Below are 15205 nucleotides of genomic sequence, written 5' to 3' on the forward strand. Positions count from 1 at the left end.
AGCAGGATTTGAACTAAGGTTATCACTGTTGGAAAATGTTTATATAAGTTAGCATGAGGATATTATAGATAATTTCTTGTTAGATTTGCTTATTTAAAAATTTTTTACTTTTAGTTACAGTTGACATATTATATTGGTTTCAGGTGTACAGCATAGTATTAGATATTTATATAACTTATAAAGTGTTCACCCATTTGACATCATGCGTAATTATTGCAATATTCCCTATGCTGTACTTTATATCCCCAAGACTGTTTTATAACTGAAATTTGTATATATTAATAGATTTGCTTATTGTAAAAAATTTTCCTGTGCAGACTTCCTTGCATCTGTTAAGGCAGGCTTTTATTGTTAACTTTTATTTATAGCCAACATGTATTTAAACTAATTTTCTAATCTAAGGAAAACTGGTGAATGAGCAAAGTTGGACCTAGGGTGTCCTAAGGCACAGAGTGCATTGTTCTGTCCTTGGGACAAGGGTTTGATCCAAAATTCATTTGTCATAGATTAGTCTTGAAAGCCTGGTTTTACCTTCTTTACTCTCCGTCCTTCCTGGAAAAAGACTGAATCCCCATTCCCACCATTGCTTCAAAGACTCATTATCTTATTCAGCCCCCTATGTGATGGTCTAGGCTTCATTTTCTTAATGTCCCTGTATGAGATTAGTGGAAACAGATTAAGCTGATACAATGGTTTGACACCACAGTAGGCTTAGTTTATATATTGTTCTCTAAAGTCACTGGTCATTCAACCCAATGAAACACTTCCTATAAGCTTTAGAGTGGTGGGAATTACAACATGGCAAGGAATAGTTGGTCGGGATTTTTGTTCCTTTTAAAGTATAACACAAAGATTTCTGCCTGTTGTGGCTACTTAAAGCAACTTTCCTTAGAAAAAAGACCACAGTCTAATTTCCCAGGCATTAAGAGACCAGAGTTCTTGTTCCAGTTTTGCATTCCTTTAACTTTACTAAGTGTTGACTTGTCCCTTAACCTCCCTAAGCAACTTTGGCTTGGCTTACCTACTTCCTAGCAGTGAGGCTCTGGGTAGGGGAGGAGAGACATCGTAAGGCTCTGGAAGTTATGCTAAATAAGAGACTAGCAGAGGTGGAGCTATGTTCAGCTGCCTTCTTATGGGGCACACCTTGTTCTTGACCAAAAGGGATGCCACAGGAGTAGCTGTGTGGATGTTGGCTTTGTGCCCACCACATATCCTCTCCACCATTTCATTTCAGAAACCAGTTTTAGGCCTTTCATTTCTGCAATCTCATTCATGTTGATTACCATGTATTAACTTCACCTTAGCGTGTTCAGTGCAATCGCCTGATGCACAGGCACTTGATTACCCTCAGGATTATAACTACACCCTCATGCATTGAGGAAAGAAGGTGAGGCCAAGATTTTGAATGGTGTTCAAATGCCAGAGGCTTTTAAAGCACAAAGTATTCTGGAACTGTAAGAAGTTAAAGTTATTATTCTCCTGTGGAAGGTCAAAAGAAAGCTATTTTTTAGGAAAGTGTATTTCCTTGTGAGTTTAATACTGGGAACTGCATAGGTGAGCATTTCAATAGGAACCCTGATATCAACAGTAAGATACAGTCTTAATGGAATAGCCAGACCTGTGGCAGAATTTGCAAATCCTCTGTGGGTGGCATCTAAAGAAGAATTTGGTCAGCAAGATCTCACTGAGGGATGCCGTTCCATTCCACAGTTTGTTACAGATTAAGGTTTGTGACTGAGACCATCCTATTATACCTTCATGGACTCTGCAGAAAATATGAGGCCAGAAAAGGAATAATTCCCAACTCTTACAATTTGGTTACTGGAGAGTATTCTGGCTTAGCTGAGGACATGCCTTCTGAAGCAGACCCGGTAGTTATTCCAGATTTACTGTGCAGTTCACTCTACTTACGTGAGTAATATTACCTTTCTTTTATTTTTTTCCCTTAAAAAAATTCCTTCTCATCCTTCTTTCCTCCTTTCTCTTTCTTTTTTCTTAACTTTTGTAATCTAAAGTGCCTTGATCTTGTTTGCATAGTGGTGAGGAGGAGAGTGTTTACGGAGGTCATCCTGGGAACCTTGACCGTCCTGCCTTATGGATAAGTCCTTCCCCCGCTGAGGAAGTGGGAAATCACAGGCAGAACTGCACAGACACAGTTTTTTCCAGGTCCCACCTGAGTGAGCCCCAAGTATGTATTATTACCTGAGATTTCCAGGTTGGTTTAGCAGGGACCTAGGTTTCTTAGTCCAGATTTTTCAATTTCTTTGAGTGCATGAGGCAGCTGTTGCCTGATCTCAAGATGTGCTTAGATGGGCTACACCTGAACCCCCCGGGGTTATTAAACATACAGCTGCTGGCCATGCTCAGTCTTTCTGGAGATGGGGACCAGACACCTGCATCACTGATCAGTTCCCTAGCTAATCTTATGGATGCTAACGTCTGAGGTTCATTGCCAGAAGGAAAAGGATTCCAGGACAAGGATGACAAAGGGGTGTTCAAAGTTTGGCTGAGGTAGCTAGCCATGTTGTTATGTATTAACTTGAAAATACTCCAATTTATATTAGGAAGTGATTTAAAAGATTTTTTTTTTACTTCTGCATATATTAAAGTTTTCTTTAAAAAAGAAACAGCCTCAGTACATAAAAGGAAAGATTATCATATATGTGCCCAATTACAAGTATTTTGCAGAAATCTAAAGACAATGTCTTTAGGTGATCCTTATAATTATTTTGAGGCTCTTGACAGTTTTGATTTTAAGATGATTAATAATGGAGAAATCATCAATTAATAGGAAAAAATTAATTTCTTTATATACAATCTTCACATTTGCCATATATCTTTCAAAAAGTTCCTATAACTTTATCATCCATACCATCTAGTCTCTTATAATTTCTCAGTATTAAGAATAATTTATACTGCCCCACTGACATGGCTCAGTGGTTAAACGTTGACCTAAGAACAAGGAGGTCACAGTTTGATTCCCAGTTAGGGCACATGCCCAGGTTGTGGCTGATCTCCAGTGAGGGGCTTGCAGGAGGCAGTGGCTCAATGATTCTCTTTCATCATTGATGTTTCTCTCTCTTTCTCCCTCCCTCTCCCTTTCTCTCTGAAATCAATAAAATTATTTTTTTAAAAGAATACTCATTAGTATAAATTTTGCAATAAGTATAGTGTTATCATATTTTTATACAATAAGTATAGTATTATTATAATATTCTATTATTGTAATGTTATGAAAAAATACTGCATAAAAAAATCTCTTTCCCTCAAATTAGATGAGCTGGTGTTTTTAGCCAGTATTTTTGACTTAAAATACCTCCTTGGTTCATAACTCTGTCCTCACAATTTCACCAAAGCAAATACTATGCTAAGAACTGTCAACTTGAATAACTATTTAGTAACTGGAGTATACTCCCATTTATATTAGGAAGTAATTTAAGAGATTTTTTTTTTTTTACTTCTGCATATATCATACTAATATGACCAACAGTACGTGATGAGTAAAGGATCTTATTATAATTAGATAGAAATTTTATTAAGGATGCAGCATTAGAATTGTTATGGCAAGTAGTAGGTAGAACACAAAATAAGCCTCTTTCTGTCTGATGCTAGGAGGAAAGGTTATTTGCAGAAATGATCAAAGATATGGTGGCTTCCCAGAAAATGTAGTCAGGAGGCTGGGCCTTACTTCCGGAAAAGAATGGGTGTTAAAGTTAAGTGAGTGTAAATATGCCTGTCCAGGCAAAGGGAGGGGGTGGGGGGAGAGACACTTCGGAAAAGACTTGGTTCCTTAGGTCAGAAACCACCGGCTCTGCTTCAGAACCCGACTCGGTCACCCAACTCTTCCCAGCTTCAGTTTCCTTTTCTGCAAAATGGAGATATGACTTACATCATGGAAGAGCTGTTATGAAAATGTTTTGGCTTTATAGAATGTGTGCATAACACTTGAAACCTATAAAGATATAAACTTTAGAAGCTTCAGGGAGATTTCCTTTGCCCTGTGAGTGACTAAATTTGGTTTGTTGAGGTGGTGTCTGGTTCCTTTTCCTTTTTGAAAAATTTTCCCTCATTTCAACCATCTCCATCCCTCCCAGGAAGGCACCAAAAGATTCTCTTGCCTCAGATAACCACTGTCATGAAACACTGGAAGATCAGTGGACAGGGCAATGCTTGATACAAAAGAATGGTGGCAGCTGATTGGTGTTTCTCATCAATGTTTCTAACTCTCTATCCCTCTCCCTTCCTCTCTGTAAAAAATCAATAAAATATATATTTTTTAAAAAGAATATCTGTTAGAATCTTGATTTTTCAAATTAACTAGCTGGGCAGGATTAGCTAGGCTAAGGAAGGGTCTGAAGTTTCTGAGCAAAGATGACGAAAAGGGGAAGGCTGGCCAGCAGAGCTGGAATTTGTTTGGTCAAATAGAGCAGTAGCTCTCAGACAAGAATGTATCAGAATTCCCTGAAGGGCTTGTTAAAACACAGATTGCTGGGCCCCACCCCCAAAGCGTAAGATTCAATAGGTCTGGGGTGAGGCCCAAGACATTGCATTTCTAACAGGTGACGCTGATGTTGGTCAGGGGGCTAGACTTTGAGAACCATTACTGTAAAGGGCGCTCACAAAGATACAGCCAACCTTATGGTCCTCAACATAGTTTCAATTGTCCGACACAGGTCGACGCCATGTTGAAGGGCAAAAAATCTTTCTCAGTTGCCTCAGTATGTTCCACAATCTGACAGAGGAAACTCACAAAAAGGGAGGGAGTTATACTCTCCCCATTTTACCCAAGAGCAAAAGTCATTTTTTATTCACAGCTGTAGTCACCTTGGGTAGCAGAAGGCTGTCAGAGTCTTCCTGAAGCCACCTCACCAAAACACATAAATGCTGCTAACTCCCTCCCATGGTCAGCACATCTGAAAACAAATAGCCCCATTGTATGGCCCTCAATGAAAATATAGCACATGGCCGCTAAGTGGCCAAGGAGCTGGCCATGCCCAGGACAAATAACTTTGATAAATCACAAATCAGAATAGAGAAACGATGTGCTCTTAATCAATAGCAACTAGCAATGTTTGCTGAGTTTAATTAAACCCAGATAGATTAGGAAGTGGGTACAAGAGCTCAAAAAAGGCTGAGAACACAGTTTTATTTAAAAACCCAATGAGCCGAAACCGGTTTGGCTCAGTGGATAGAGCGTCGGCTTGGGGACTGAAGAGTCCCTGGTTCGATTCCGGTCAAGGGCATGTACCTTGGTTGCGGGCACATCCCCAGTAGGGGGTGTGCAGGAGGCAGCTGATCGATGACTCTCTCATCGATGTTTCTAACTTGCTATCTCTCTCCCTTCCTCTCTGTACAAAATCAATAAAATATATATATTTTTAAAAATAAAAAAATAAAAATAAAAACCCAATGAAAAGACTTGAAAACAAAAGTAATGTTGAAAGGAGACCTCAGGTGACTCTTACGATGTTCAAGCTCATTCCCATGTCTCAACAGAAGAACTTACATTACTCAGAAAGCTGATAGTATAGTAGGTTAAAATGTATGTATGTGCATGTGTCTACATGATTTCGGTCATAAGATTATGGCAACCATAGCACCATTTGGAAAAAGAAAAGAGAATAGGAAGAAAACCAAACACACACACTTATCCTGGCTCTCTAACATAACTGTGAATAGTATTTCCTTCTAGTGGTTTCCTTTCTATAGATTTTTAATAGTGTGCTTAGATTTAAATATAATTTTTTAAGTTTATATAATCATACTGACTAAGAATATGGTCCTTGAAATCAGATAGCTTGGATTCAAATCCTGGCTCCAGACCCTTTGAGTTTGACCTTTGTCCAATGGGGAAGATAAACTTGGTCCATCGTGTTGCTGTGAGGATTCAGTGAAATAGTGCACATCAGTTGCTCAGCACGGGGCCAAAGCAATGTAAGCACTCAATGAATACTAGCATGGTTTTCTGTTCTCACTAAAACACTATTTGAATCTTCCACAATCCTAATCATTGGGAAGATTTTCCTCAACATCTAGAGGCACACCTATTTTTATTTCATGACTTTGGTATAATTTCATGCCACAAATTCTTCTGTGGTTCAGACACTGCTTTCAAGATTTTGGAAAACTTGTTGAAAACTCTTATGACCTTCCTTTTCCTCAGAGATTGAACTCATCAGAGAGGAGTCAAAGCCAAAACATATGCGTGATCATTTGTTTTGAAAGGTCGGTTTATTTGCTCTTTAGCTAGGTTGTGTGGTTTTGCTCCAAGACCACAGGTTCTAACTGCACCATTGTATGCACCACGTGCAGCCATCTACAGGGCGTGGGAGATGGGTGAGAAACCATAGGTAGAGAGGTGGAGATCCCTCACCCATACTAGAAAAACAGCTTTGAGCTCAAGCCTGGCCAAATTTATATCTGTAACCTGAACCTCTCATTGTTGCTCCAGATCTGTTTACCCAGCTGCCAACTTGACCTCCCCTTGGAGTGCTCATTGGGCCCACAAACTCAGTATGTCTAACCAACCTTCAATGTCATAAAGTTCTTTCTGCCTGGTATTACTAGAGCTCACCATCTTTATTTTGGTCGTTTTTGCGTAACTTTTTTTTTAAACCACTTTGTAAACAGTTTATTTAGGCATTTACCCAAGAGAAATGAGAGAATATGCCCACATAAAGATTTGCACAGGACTGTTTTATAGCAGCTTTATTTGTAATAGCCAAAAACATGGATAATATGTTATTAAGTAAGGTATGTCTCCTATAAATTTCAAAGTTTTTTAATGTAATTTGGTGATTTTTTTCCTTATTGGAGAATTTATGTGTTTATATTGTATTTAATAGTAGGGGCCTAGTGCACTTTAATATAATCGCTGGTATATTTCAGTTTTAATGTATAATCTTACAATTTTTTTTCAACCTGTCTGTTTCTATAGAGATTACAACAATACATAATCGACTTAATAGAGTTGTAATATTAATTGGTACTTTTACCATTTCCAAAATAGTGCAAGAACATTAGAATACTTAACTTCGTTTATCTCCTCTCACCTTTTGTGTTGTTGACATGTATTTTAATGTCATGTATATTTTAAACTCTACATTATTATTATTACTACTACTTTGTATAGTCACTATCACTGAGATATACTTATGTATTTACCCTGTTGGCATATTTTATTGTTTTCAGCATTCTGTGCTTCCTTCTGGGATCATTTTCTTCTGCCTGAAAAACTCTTTACTATTTCTTTTAGTATGGCTCTGATGGTAATAAAGTCTCTCGCCTTTTGTTTATCTGATGAAGCATTTATCCTTTACTAATGAAGGGTATTTTCACTGGGTGGAAAATTCTAGATTGGTAGTTTTCTTTCAACAGTTTAAAGATGTCATTGCATTGGCTTTTGGATTTCACCTTTTTAAATGTGAAACCACTTGTTAGTCTTATTATTACACTTTGAAGTAATATACCTTTAATATGTCTTTGAAGATCATGTGTCTTTCCTGCAAATTTTTTTCAGGAACATTTAAGTTTTCTCTTTCTGTTTTACTGTGATGTGTCTAGGTTGATTTTCTGTACTGATTCTGATGGGCATTTGTGAATGAGCTTTATGAATCTAATCTTTGGTATGTTTTGTCAACAACATTTCCTTAAGTATTCCTTCTGTTTCTGTTTTGTCTCTCCTCCTTTGGGACTTCAGTTTACATATGTTAGAGCTGTTTCTTTATTCTCAACACACTTTTCTGAAGAAACCTTTTTTTCTTTAAATAGTTACAAACAAAAAGCACTTGATATTTACAGATGTTCTTTTAGGGGATTATGCTGCCACATCAGTGGATGGTGATGATGTGAGAAACTAAGTTGTATCATGATAAATAAGGACCGGGAAGAGTGGTGCCTTACAGAGGCAGGAAGACATTGAGCAATCCTTCTCTAGGCTTGCTGTGGGAATCCTCCAACACCTACATCATCTGATAAATGCTCTTCTGTATTCAGAGGAATTTTCCAAGTGAAAGAGTTTGGGATTCCTCCCATATGATGAAGAAATGTAAATTCTCCAGCTTGTTTATACAGAGCATGTGTCTCTTCGTAATCATGTCTCCCCCTGTCAAATCATCTGTAGAGAATTTGTTCATGTATGCCATCTCTCTTTATGAGAAGAGATGGAAAACATGAGACCCTCTCAATCTGAAATATCTATTATGAAGCCACAGGTTGACAAACTTCTGAGGAATTCATTCAAGATTTCATTGCTTTCCTTGTTGGAGCGGCTCAGTTGGTTGGAGTGTTTTCCCATGCACGGAAAGGCTGAAGGTTGGATTCCCAATCAGGGCATGTACCTGGATTTCAGGTTCAGTGCCCTGTCGGGGCATTGAAGGCAACTGATGGATATTTCTCTCACATCAGTGTTTCTCTCACATCAGTGTTTCTCTCTCTTTCTCTCTCTCTCTCTTTCTCTCTGCATGTCTTCTGGTGAGGATTTAAAAGAGAGACTTCATTGCTCAAAATATGTATGCATGTATGTATATGTGAGGATATATATATATATATATATATATATATATATATGAATAGATACAATATGCATCATATATTATATATAATACACATACAAAATTTACTATAGAAATTAATTTCATAGACTTTTAAATTTAAAGGTGTACTTTACTACAAGAATCTGAGGATACACCTCAGACAAAGCCTTAGATCATTTCTGTGTGGTCAATTCCAGGAGCTACTCGCCTGTGTTTCTGGACCTTATACACGGCATACACTGTGATCCAACCCAGTGCTATTTACATCATTCCGAGCTACATACAACAAATTTTAAAATCATTATTATTTTTTTCTACCGCACTGACCTAACTATAATTCAGGAAGTGTGGGGGTAATATTCTTTCACTGCTTACTTGGTCTGAGTCATTTCTAGTCCTGAACAACAGCTATTTTGTAAAGTTCAATTATACCATGTGTTTGTGGCTACATATGCCACCCACAAATCCGTAATTATTATTTATTATTAGCTATGTACTTTATAATTTGTATTTGCTGAGAGTATTACAGTCAGGTATTTGTTACTAAGAGTAAAGTATACATTTGCTTTTCTTTATTCTACCCCTTTTGCTCCTTTCACTGTTGTTTCATACATGTCAGATTCAGGAAAACCCTAAACTTCTTTAAGTGCTTATAGACAGGGTTTCCCTCTTCGATCAGCCTTATACTCCTCTAGCCACCTTGGCTGCTGACCACACCAGCATAGTGAGAGAATGTTCTTTCAGGGATGAAAGCCAGAGCGAAGCCTTCCGGTGCCCGGTTCCCTAGCACAGCTGCTGGTGTGGATCATGCTACCGATTGTTCCGCCTGGAGATCCTTGAGCATCTGTGCCCGTTAGAGCTGGAAGGGTGCCCTCTCAGGAGGTCAAGTAGCCCAGTCACATGTGATGAAACTAAGACCCAGCCTGGTGAACTAATGTACTGAACTCAACTAGCTGGCAACTGTCAGCACTCGGGACGAATTCTCCTTCTTTTTCTTTGCTCTTCTACCTATCTCTGTTGTAAAGAATTGGGGCAGCCAGGTGGTTAAAGTACGTAAGGTAGGAGTATGGAAACCTAATGTCTAGATATTATGAGATTTTTTTTGTTTTGTTTTGCTTTGTTTGTTTTAATGCTTGAAATGCATTGTCTTCTTTTCCATCAGGTCGGCTCTTCCTCATTTTTTTCCTTCAAAATATGGTTCAAAAGCCTTCTTATCCCAGAAGCCTACTAATAATTCCTGGGCTGAATTAGCAACTTCCTCCTCATTACTTATAAGGCACTGCACCTTTCTTATAATGCTTATTATATTGTATTATAACTATGTATTCCATTGACCATCTGTCTTCCTCCTTCCCACCCACTGGACTGGGAACAGCAATAGTATCTTTTTTTTCTTTTTTTAAAATATATTAAAATATATTTTTATTGATTTTTTACAGAGAGGAAGAGAGGGAGAGTTAGAAACATTGATGAGAGAGAAACATCGATCAGCTGCCTCCTGCATACCCCCTACTGGGGATATGCCCACAACCCAGGTACATGCCCTTGGCCGGAATTGAACCTGAAACCCCCCAGTCCGCAGGCCGACGCTCTATCCACTGAGCCAAACTGGTTTCAGCAATAGTATCTTCTTGAACTTTAATTCCTAGCACTTGGCAAAGAGCCTGGCGTTTTGTGTGCCCTCCATGTTTTATGGATAAATGAATGAACCAACCACACTTGCATAGTCTTGCACTATCAGTGAATGTTATACTTTATTGGACATATAAGTCATCTGGAGTTTCCAGACCACACCACAAAGATGCTGATGCAGGACTGGGGTAAGGTTGAGGAATCTGCATTTTTATTAAGAAGCTGATGACTTTGGTGCAACGGGTCTGTAAGCCACGCTTGACAAGCTCTGCTCTTTCATGAGTTCCGCTGGTACTTACATGTCCCGGTTACCTGTCCTCTAAATAAACACAGAGAGCTTCACTGTCCACCCCCTTCCACCATTTGGACTCCTGAAGAGAGGTACAGTAAACCCTCAATTTTGTGAACGTTGATTTAACAAACTTCAGATTTAGCAGACAAAATTTCCAGTCCATATTTCATATGTGAACAATAGTACCCTGTTAATTTTAAAATGCTGTTAACCAAGATTTGCTTATAATCAAATTAACAGGTTTTTTGTTTTGTTTTGTTTTGTTTTTCATTCACTGTTACTTAAAAATATATATATATTTTATTGATTTTTTACAGAGAGAAAGGGAGAAGGATAGAGAGCTAAAAACATCGATGAGAGAGAAACATTCATCAGCTGCCTCCTGCACACCCCCTATGGGGGATGTGCCCGCAACCAAGGTACATGCCCTTGACCAGAATCAAACCTGGGACCTTTTGGTCCGCAGATCAACACTCTATCCACTGAGCCAAACGGGTTTTGGCTGTCATTTTTTTTTTAACAAACGCATTTGGAAAACCTACTTTATTATATAATGGATTTTCAGCTTTAACAGTCATCCCCTCCCCTGAATTAATCCATTATATAGATGTTTTACTGTGTCACCATTTTAAACAAACTCCAAAGCATCTTCCCAATTAAATTTGTAGAAATAAAGATAATATGTATACAGCATTTTGAGTAATTAGAAGAAGAGTATCTTAGTTCATCAGAGAAATTACACACACACACACACACACACACACACACACACACACACACATATATATATTAGAGAAATATGCTAATTAACTGGGATGCTGTAACTGGTTGACCCGATAGGAGGAGGTTGTGCGCGACAGGGGCCTTCGTGCCATGAGCTGGGGGAAGGCCTGATCAGCAGTGGCTGTGGCTGCTTCATGGGCTAGAGAGGGAGGCAGGGCTGGGCCAGATCGCCAGCAACCACAGCAATGCAAGGGAGGGTAGCGCCATGCGATTTCGAATTGCACTCTGGGCTCCTAGTCATAATATAATATAGTACAGTATCACAAAATTACATTAGATATGTTGGATTCGGTTTGAGACTTAAATGCAAAGGAAATAAAACCCATATGCAATGCCTGCGTGGACACTAAGCCTGCATGAGCTCTTGCGCTGGCTGGGTTTTCTTATTTGTGTGGGCAGCCTTTCCCCTTCACTGGGGCTGGCCTAGAGAAGAGGGTGGCTTTAGAGACTGGGGTACTAGGTGCTCTTTTGAGAATGAAGCTCCATATTAGTAAATTTAATGGCTGATGTTTACATAATTTTTAAAAATCTCAACTAGTACATGTGTGACTCCACCTAACTATATGTATGCATTTTTTAAAATCATGAACTTAAGCAACTTTGTAGGAAAAAGAACTGAACGGGATAGTTATTAAACTGCCTTTATATAACTATCCAAAAAGATTTCTCATCCTTGTGGAATGCTTACACATATATTGAAAAGTATATGTATTGAGTTCCACATATCACTTTTTACTTGTAATTTATTTTGTATACACATGTCCATGGGTCAACCTAATTCATATATTTTGTTGTTTTAAATGGTAAAATCATATTTCATCTATTTTATGCTATTATTTACTTAGTGTTCTGCCAAGGGTTGGACGTTTTGGTTATTTTCAAAGATTTGCTGACATATACAGTTCTTATGCTCGTTTCTGCTCAAATTATGTTTTTGTTTGTATGAATTCCATTGTGCACATTCTCCAAAGTGAAAGAATTAGATGAAAGAGCAATGACAGTTTTATAGTTCTCATTGCATATTATAGTATTGCTTTCTGGAGACACTGAACCAATATACAACCCACAGGGGTGTGGGCCCTGCTGGTTTTCCCACAACTTGACCAATATGTAATTTCATCATCCCAGCCTATTTTTGCTAGTTTAATATGAGCATAGGGGCCTCTCCAGAGACATTTTATTGTGAAGTTCTTTAAGCGATGTGAGGCAGGTCTTTTCCATGTGGGATAATTAACTGTTTTCATTTTAAGGACAAACGACTCACCTCCTATTGACAGTTTTGAAGGGACCGGCGTAACTACCTTTTGTAGAATTGAGTCTGTAAGAAATGGGAAATAGGATCCTTAGGCCAGGCTCCACCTGTTAGGGAAGAGCGGTTGTATAGATCTGAATTAGAAAATGTAGATGCAGGGCTGCAGCAGGAATCCCAGCTCACTCTTTTAAAGAAAATTGGAGAGCAGGAACATTATAATTTCATGATGAAAAAAGCACTGGGAGTTTGGCATAGGATGACAGAGTTTACTTCAAAATGAATGCAAAAACATACCCCTCCTGCCATTCTATGATGTTCTCCCACAAGGCCACTGCCTTTCCTGAACACTTTCAGATGTCCCCATTTCAAGGAGACCCTCTGGTCTATGACAGGAAGGCCTTTAGAATGGCCAGGACAGTCACATGGGCTGTTTGAGAGGTCTTGGGGGCAGGACCTGGAGACAAGTCGAAGGAACAGGCAGTCTCATCTTTGGAAAGTCAACTCGGATAGAAAATAGTGCCTTTGCTTGTTGTCATCTCAGCATTCTGTGACGATGGCCATCTTCTATGTCAGCAAATAAATGCTTGCCATGCTGGTTTGGGTTCCTGTGGTGCCAAACACAGGGTACAATGTTATTTATGGAAGATGGGCCTTTTGTTCTACTTTTTAGAAATTGGTGACTGTCCAACTTGTAATGAAAATCGACCTGAGTTTGGCTCAGTAGATAGAGTGTCAGCTCTGAGTTTGGCTCAGTAGATAGAGCATTAGCCTGTGGACAGAAAGGTTCCAGGTTCGATTCTGGTCAAGGGCATGTACCTTGGTTGCAGGCACATCCCCAGTAGGAGGTGTGCAGGAGTCAGCTGATCGATGTTTCTCTCTCATCAATGTTCCTAACTCTCTATCCCTCTCCCTTCCTCTCTGTAAAAAATCAATAAAATATATTTTTTTAAAAGAAAGAAATCAACCTCTGGAGCACTTGGGATCAAAATCTGTACTTCTCCTCCATTCCTGGCTGTCATGCTAAATTGGGCATTTCTTGCTTTCACTCTTGTCTCCATAGAATGCTTACACACACAGCCACATTTATGTCTATATCTTTATCAGTCTGTGCTTACCTATCTATCTGTTTTATTTGGAAATAATTCACACACCACACAATTCAGCTATTTAACATTTATAATTCAATGGATTTTATTATATTCACAGAGTTGGCATCCATAACCACAGTCAATTTTAGAACATTTTATATCCGCTCTCCCAAGAAACCTCATTTCCATTAGAAGTCACTCTCTATTTGCCTCCAACCCTCCCAGCCCAAGGTAGCTAGGGCTTTTTCTGGATATTTTATATAAAGAATCATGTAATATGTGATCGTTTGGTGTAGTTTCTTTCACTTAGCATAATTTTTTAGGATTCATTTGTGTATATACCAGGTTCCCCGCCCCCTTTTATTGCTGAATAATATTTTATTGTTTGATATACCACATTTTGTTTGTCCATTCATAAGATGATGGGTTGTTTCCACTTTTGGCTACGATGAATGAGTAATAAAATGTGTATATGTTTTCCTATGGAAGATGATGGGTTGTTTCCACTTTTGGAAGAATGTTTTCAGATTTCTTGGATATATACCTAGGAGTGCTGAGATGTAGGAGAACTCTTTTTAACTTTTTGAGCAAATTCCCCATTTTACATCCTCACCCAGAATGTATGATGAGGGCTTCAGTGTCTCTACATCCTCACCAACACTTATTCTTGCCCGTCCTTTTTGTCATAGCCATGCTAGTGGTTGTGAGGTGGCATCTCCTTGTGGTTTTGACTTGCACGTCCCTGATAGCTAGTAGAATACTTAGCTCCTTATCTTAATATTCTTACACTTTCATCAGAATTACCAGAACACATTTCCTGCTTCTCTGGATGAACCACATTGCCAAGGTTGGGAGCCACAGAGACCTCGTCAGAAACCTCACTAATAATGTCAGAAACCTGTGCTGTGCCCTACCACATATTATAGTGAAAAAAACACATAATAAGCTTTATTCATGATATTTTTTAAATGATACCATTTTAAATGTACATATTCCTATTTGAAACACAGCACTTTCAAATACATGATCTCATCGATCCTCAATCATCTGTTAGTTTCTACAATAGTTATCGTCTGCGGTGGCCTCGTGGTTTAAGTACATGTCTGTGAACGAGCCTCAGAATCCAGCCACCACGAACTGATTTCCTGAGAACGTGTGTTCTGAGCTTCCAACAAATGAGGAACAAATGCCCAAATGTCAACCTGCCCCTATGCCAGCATTTCACTGTGCGGCAGACTCAGGCCAGCAGGTTGAGTGGACGATAGAGCACAACTCTCATCTTCTCCCTCCGGGCACCAGGAATGCGGACTGAGGGCTCAGCAGTGTCAGGATGGGTGACTGGAAGGATCTTCCACGAGGAGCAGCGTGGAAAATAGTCAGGACTTGGAATTTCAGATACCACCTCAGGTGCCTCAGGAGGTAGAAATGTTTGTATCACAGTTCTCTAGCATTTTCTGCTACAGCAGAAGGCGACCAGAAAGGTTTAACTGCTGTAAAGGAGAATGACTGGATCCAAACGACAGCTGGGGGTTTAAAGGACTCTAGCCAGAGACAGATGACCTCATATAATATGTGATCCTTTGGTTTGGCTTCTATCACTTAGCATACTTTTTTCAGGGTTCAT

The 15205-nt window shown here is 38.9% G+C and overlaps 1 protein-coding gene across 1 annotated transcript in view; it reads left to right on the forward strand.

Annotated features, from left to right (window-relative positions):
* DOCK8 (dedicator of cytokinesis 8) overlaps positions 1-15205 on the forward strand; it is a 189039-nt gene that overhangs the window by 23548 nt on the left and 150286 nt on the right. The gene's annotated exons all lie outside the window — the stretch shown is intronic.

This window comes from Pipistrellus hanaki (genome assembly GCF_964339955.1).
Source record: "Pipistrellus hanaki genome assembly, chromosome: 11".
NCBI classification, from domain to species: domain Eukaryota; kingdom Metazoa; phylum Chordata; class Mammalia; order Chiroptera; family Vespertilionidae; genus Pipistrellus; species Pipistrellus hanaki.